Source organism: Oratosquilla oratoria, chromosome 37 (assembly GCF_046742065.1).
Source record: "Oratosquilla oratoria isolate Oo_2021 chromosome 37, ASM4674206v1, whole genome shotgun sequence".
Taxonomy (NCBI): domain Eukaryota; kingdom Metazoa; phylum Arthropoda; class Malacostraca; order Stomatopoda; family Squillidae; genus Oratosquilla; species Oratosquilla oratoria.
Window position 1 is genome coordinate 11427507 of NC_134813.1, and position 7500 is coordinate 11435006.

The window sequence follows — 7500 nt, forward strand, 5'->3', positions numbered from 1 at the left end:
ACATCATAATGTGACCGTCACAGAACCTATGTAAATAACCTAGAAATTAAGATAAAACTAATTTATATTCTTGAACTTTTTATTTTCTTATTTTTAATCTTTTTTTAAATTTTTCGTACCTTTCTTAGGAAGATCAATTAGGGGGGGCAGTCGTATATATAATAAAACGATCTCTAGGATGAGAACCAGAAGGAGCCTAAAGCACATAACGAGGCAGAATCGTTTGGGGAACAAGAACATTGTACCGGGAAACACACCGAAATGAGTATTGCACAGAAAATATGAGTTTCTCTCTTTTCCCCGTTTTCGTACCAAGGAAAAACCATCCCGTTGTTGTTATGAGCATTTAAGCTCGAATGGACAAACATAAATCGTAATTAATTTTTAAAAAACTTCAGGAATAATACAGTATTTTTTTTTTTTTTTTTTTTTTTTTTTTCTAATATTTGTGTTTGTATGTAACGAGAGGGAAAATGGATTTCTCTTCTGTATTGCGGACAGGGAAGGAGGGGGGAGGCAGGGGGGAGCACCGACTATTCCGTATTGTTTGTGTTTTCTTATCGTGGCCATGATTGCACCCCGTATTCTAAAGATCGCACAACTGCCGTTTTTCTATTGTTTAAAAGAAATTTGGAGTGGGTGTTGTGTTCCTTTTCAGACCGACCAAAGGGGTGTATCTCATATAATTGTTACCGTTTTTTTTTTTTTTTTTTTTTTTTTTTACCTTCGTGGTTTCTTATTTTCTTTTCTCTATATTTTCGCCTTTTCGTGTTCGTCCCCTCTTTTCCTTTCGCCTTTCTCTCTCTCTCTCTACTCTCTCTATATATATATAGTATATATATATATAAATATATATATATATTGTCAGTGTATTTGGGCAGGAGTTTTTTCTCTAATGCAAATGTTTCATTAAAAGTGAATGGCTTAGTTGTGGCATTAATAATTTTTCCTTAATGGTATTTTTCCATATACCTTATTAAGGATTAGTTTTTACCTTTAGGAAGGAAAATTTATGACTTGGCTGTATGTAGTCATATTAGCTAGAATCGCGGATTTTCGGGTTCAAGAGACCCTTCTTTTTCAGTAGCTTATAGGGATAAAGAAATTAATTCCCCGAGGATGCTAGTAAAGATCTAAGTTTATACTAGAGTTCCTATACTTGCTAATCACTGGGGGGACGGATGGTCATTCACTCCTGGTATTTATTACGGGCAGTGGACCGAAATGTCCATACGTGTCGCTAACAGGGGAGCCTCCGGTTTTGTGGGTTTGTGGCGGAATGTGGCGTTTTGTCTACGTAGTTGGACGAGACGAGTGGGCTCTCGCCGTTTTGGTCTCGTATTGGCGTTGTTTGTGGGTGATATTATGTCTCATGGTTTTTTATTTGTAACGGTTTTGTTCTCATGCTTGGAAGGGCTCTCTTCTTTCTAAAGGTCTTCTGCCTTGTACATTTAGTTAAGGTTTGGGCTCAACTCTTTAATATAACAACGCTTCTAAAATTTGGGAGGGGCGTCTATCGTCGAGTAACATAAATCCAAAATCTCGGGTGGTTTTTTTCTTATAGTGGGTCTCTCTTGCTTAGTGTTATGCCGTGGGCTTCTCTTAAGTGATTTTTTTTTAGGGGGTCCTGATGTAAGGTGATATGAAAGACGACGGGATAACCTCATTGTCATCATGATAGGTGGTGAGGGCTTCACAGTGCCCTCGGGTACATTTGAACCTATAGATGACATGTGATTTCTGAAGTTCCTTTCTCTCTTGTAGGGGCTGTTTCTAATAAGAAGGTGGTTAGTATTCTTAAATTTTATAATAAATCACTAGATTTAGTATTTTCTCAGAAGGGTCTTGAACCCGAAATCGCGATCTAGCTAATAATGACTACATACAGCCAAGTCATAAATTTCCTTCCTAAGGAAAACAAATCCTTAATAAGGTATATGGAAAATACCATTAAGAAAATTATTAATGCACAACTAGCCATCACTTTTAATGAAACATATATATATATATATATACATATATATATATATATATACACATATATATATATAATATATATATAATATATATATACATATATCCGACAATTTTTATGACATTCGCACGCAGGAGTCGAACCCATGCTATCGGCCTCTCGCAAGATTACCTTCACAGAGCATTAGACCACTAGAAGTGTCTTATAGTGTAGTGGTCTAAGGCTCTGTCAAGGTAATCTTACGGGAAGCCGGTAGCAGTGGGTTCGAATCCTGCATGCGACTGTCATAAAAATGAACGGATTGATGTCGCTGTTACTAGCGAATTTCTCTCATGTATAATATATATATATAAATATATATATATATATACACAATATATAATATAATATATATAATGTCTATCTTCTATCTTTCGCCTTCTCTCCCATTCTCTCTCTCTCTCTCTCTCTCCCCTTCCCTTCCACTCTCTGTCTCCCTCTATCCTTCTATCTATCTTTCTCTCTCTCTCCTTTATTTTTTCTCTAATCTTCTTCTCTCTTCTCTTCTCTCTCTGTATCTCTCTCTCTCTCTCTCTCTCCCTTCTCTCTCTCTCTCTCTCTCTCGCTCAGCTTCCCTTCCTCTCTCTGTCTCCCTCTATCCTCTATCTATCTATCTTTCCTCTCTCTCTTCGTTATTTTTCTTTTATCCTTTTTTCTCTAATCTTCTTCTTCTCTTCCCCCTTTTATTCCTTCTCCTATTTCTTTTCTTTACCTTTCAACTTTCCCTTTTTAATTACATTTTCTCTTCTTCTTCCCCTCCACCTCTTTATTGATTTTTATTTCTCCTCTCGTTTTTCTCTCTTTTCTATTTCTCTCTATCAACCTCTCCCTTTTTCCTCTGCTCTGCATTTGCCTTTTTTCTTTCTTTTCTTTTCCTCCAGTTCCTACGTTCTGTTTTTTTTTTCTTAATTTCATTTTGTATCTGACTCCCGTATGTCTTTCATCACGTATGATTTTTTGCTCAGTATTTCTTTAGTTTCTCGTTGTATTCCCATTTCAATCTCTCTATCTCTCTATCTCTCTATATATCTATCGATCTATCTCCCTTTCTCTCTATCTCTCTCGCTCTCTCTCTCTTCTCTACTCTCTCTCTCTCTCCCTTTTCCCTTTCTCTCTCTCTCTCCACACACACACACACAACCACACACACATACACACACACACACACACACACACACACAAAACACACACACACACACACACACACACACACACACACACCACACACACACACACACACACACACACTGTCGCTCTCTCTCTCTCCCTCTCTCTCTCTCTCTCTCTCTCTCCTCCTTTCTCATTCATTAAATGGACTATATTATCTGCTAATTTCCATATAGCTAACTAGATTAAACATCACTGAATCTTGTTGCTTGGGGTGAATGAATTAATCGAGATTATCTTTATTATTCTTGGGGACGAAAAAATGTCCGTTTTGTGCAAAACAGGTTATTTTTATTGTTATTTGAAGTTACCTAAAATCTCTTCTAGCTTTAACTATAGGAGCTTAAATGATTTTGGCGTTAACACAATATGTGAAATTAAGTTTTAAATCTTTTTTCTATCTCCCCTTTATTTTTATATTTTTTCCTTCTCGTTTTAAACTACAACATTTCACTTCTTCTTTTCTTCTTCTTTTCTTCTTCTTTTTTTATTTCTTTTATTTCTTCTTTTCTTCCTCTTTTTGTTCTTTCATTTTTCTTTTCTTTTCTTTTGTTTTTTCTTCTTCTCTTTCTTCTTTTTCCTCTTTCTTTTCTTTCTTTTTTTTCTTTTCTTCTTTTCTTCTTTTCATTTTTCTTCATTTCTTGTTTTTCTTTTCTTCTTTTCTTCTTCTTTTTCTTCTTTTCTTTTTCTCTTTCTCTTCTTTTTCTTTTCTTTTTCTTTTCTTTTTCTTCTTTTATTTTTCTTCTTTTTTCTTTTCTTCTTTTTTCTCCTTTTCTTCTTTTCTCCTTTTCTTTCTTTCTTCTTCTTCTTATCTTCTTCTTATCTTCTTCTTCTTTTTTTCTTTCTTTTTTTTTCTTCTTCTTCTTCTTCTTCTCATTTCTGTCTATCCTTCTTCTTTGTCCTTCTTCTCTCTTCCTTCTTCATTCTTCCTTTTTCTTCTATTCTTCATTCTCTTTCACATTCTTTTTCACACGCCCCTTTCTTTCTTTAGGTATATCCTTCCCCACAAACGTCCTTTTATTATATATATATATTTTTCTATATATTTATTATATACTTTTTCTTTTCTTCTTCTTCTTTCTGTTTTCTTCTCTTTATTCCTTCTTCTTCTTCCCTCCCTCCCTTCTTCTTCTTCCTCTTTTCCTCTTCGTCCTTCTTCTTCTTCTCTTCTTCTTCTTTTCTTCTTCCTTTTCTTTCTCCTATTCTCCTATTAATTCTTGTGGGGGTTTATTCCAGCCACTACATATAATATATATATATATATATACTATATATATATATATATATATATAAATATATATATATTTAAAAATACTGTATATATATATATATATTGTCGTATGGTAATTTTGTAGTTGGCAATGTCCGGCACAGGTGTCCAGCCACTCGGCCCAGTTGACCGCGTGACCTCAGACGGGGTTGGCCCAAATGCCCGCTGTGTGGTTACGTCGGACGTTCCACCCTGTACTAATACGTGCGTGTCCGTGTGTGTACGCTAGACATCTAAAGGATTAAATATTCCCTTCAATCATCTTGCAACATATACTCGACTCAGCTACCACTTACTGACCACAGTGAGGTTAATACTCAAGGGAGATAAGGAGTAATAAAAAAAATGACATGAAGATAAATAGACATAGTATTGGAACAGTGGTGGTATCGGGAAAAAATCATGATTGAAATAAAATTGACATAATTTTATGAAAATGTGGAAGTAGATAATGTTTCCGCTCACCTAGGGGTCCAGAGAATTTACGGGAGAGCTTCGAGGTGGTGGGGAGGGTTGAGGGTGTAAACAATATCTCCAAGTTCGAAAAATACGAGCTCTGGCTGATTTGTTATCCAGACGGACCCTTTCGTCCTTAATCAGATGACATAATATATATATAATCATTAAAAGTGTAAATTGGTGGTAATTTTGAAACAAGAAAGTCATATGAAAGGCTTTTTATTCGAGCCAAAGAGGACAAAATGAGGTTATTCCGATATTGACCTGTTAATGGAACCATTAATGCAAGCCTGAATCATGGGGACATATTCATCCTAAGAAGGATGAAAATCAAGAACCAAGGTGTCTAAGAACATTGAGAATATTTCTATTCTAGCTTTCAACTAGACCATTTGATCTAGGGTGCTAGGCAGTAGTGTTGCATTTTGTGATTTGAAAGTAATTGCAAATATTCGAAAGAATATCATTGCTGAACTCAATCCCGTTGTCAGAAATCAGATTTTTGGGTGTAGTAAAGGGGCATATAAGTTTGTCAATAAGGGTCTTTGCTACGTGTTGTGTTGTCTTATCTGGTAGGGAAGAAAGAATACAGAATCGTGAAAAATGGTCGACATAGAAAAAGAGCTAATGGATTCCATTGTGTATAAGTGGTAACATAAGGAGATCAACAGCGACTGTGTCGAATGGTTTAGAAGTAGTAGGGTAAGTTAAGATTGGAACATGACCACTGATATGACCCTTATGAGTCGCACAAGAATGGCAAGCATCAATGTGGGAGTGTATATCCTTTTTCATAGTTAACCAGAAATAGTGCAATCTGGCTTGTGTTACGCATTTCTTCTCACCAGGGTGTGCGGCAATGGGAGAGTCATGTAGAAGTTTCAGAACTTCCGGAATGAGGTCCGTAGGGACTACGGGATGAAACACTGACCAGTTGGGTTCATTTTTGTTCATTAGTGTTGTTTTGTAATAGAGTATGTCATCAACTATCATGTAATTGCCGAGATTGGGAGGAACATTTTCTGTGTCGGTTGTATGCGCAGATTCGAGGAAGTATATAACACGTTTCCAAAGAGGGTCTGAATCTCTGCGTTACGGCTATGCTCGCTTCTCTAATTCATTTCTGTAATTCACTTTAATTCTAAGACATCAACATCGAGAACTCGAAGAGGCATATATGCAGAAATTGAAACGTTTCAATTTCTGCATGTATGCCCCCAGCAGGTTTTTGATATTAATGGCTTAGAATTAAAGTGAATTGTGGTTGATGAATGAAAATCCATTCAGTATTATATATACATATATATATATATATATATATATATGTGTGTGTGTGTGTGTGTGTGTGTGTGTGTGTGTGTGTGTGTGTGTGTGTGTGTGTGTGTGTGTGTGTGTGTGTGTGTGTGTGTGTGTGTGTGTGTGTGTGTGTGTGTGATATTATATATATATATACATATACATATTTTTGGAGGAAGTTGAGTTTGTTATTAATTTTGAATGTTGTGTTGATGTAAAATTATTGAGAACATGAAAGACACCTATAGAATTGCTATGCATATATACTTTGACACACATATACATGCAAACACACACACTCATACAGACACACACATGCTCCAATTCACAGACACATACATGCACGCACACTCACACCCACGCACGCACACACACACACACACACACACACACACACACACACACACACACACACACACACACACACACACACGCTCGCGCGCGCACACACACACACACACACACACACACACACACACACACACACACACACACGCTCGCGCGCGCACACACACACATACACACACACACACACGCTTTCGCTCACAAATACACAAATAATGTAGCTCATTTTCTCGCCTTTCTCTTCCTTTTCCTTCCTTATTTCTTTTCCTCCTCTTCCTCCTCCTCTTCCTCCTCCTCTTCCTTTCCTCTTCTCTTTCTCTTGACTTTCCCGACGTGATTCCCCTTTCAGACGTTTCCTCTGATTTAACCAAAGTTCCGCCCGCCCTTTTATCATCTATCGAGCTTCTCTTCCTCTCTCTCTCTCTCTCTCTCTCTCTCTCTCTCTCTCTCTCTCTCTCTCTCTCTCTCTCTCTCTCTCTCTCTCTCTCTCTCTCTCTCTCTCTCCTCATCTCCAAGGTAGGAAGCCTCTCTTCCCTTCTCTCTCTCTCTCTCTCTCTCTCTCTCTCTCTCTCTCTCTCTCTCTCTCTCTCTCTCTCTCTCTCTCTCTCTCTCCTCTCTCTCTCTCTACTCTCTCTCTCTCTCTCTCTCTCTCTCTCTCTCTCTCTCTCTCTCTCTCTCTCTCTCTCTATACTCTCTCTCTCTCTCTCTCTCTCTCTCTCTCTCTCTCTCTCTCTCTCTCTCTCTCTCTCTCTCTCTCTCTCTCTCTCTCTCTCTCTCTCTCTCTCTCTCTCTCTCTCTCTCTCTCTCTCTCTCTCTCTCTCTCTCTCTCTCTCTCTCTCTCTCTCTCTCTCTCTCTCTCTCTCAGTGTCTCAGTTGGTTTCTCTTTTTCTTTCATTGATCCTCTTGTTTTATTTCTCTCTAAAATTCTCTTATTACTTCATTTTTCCTC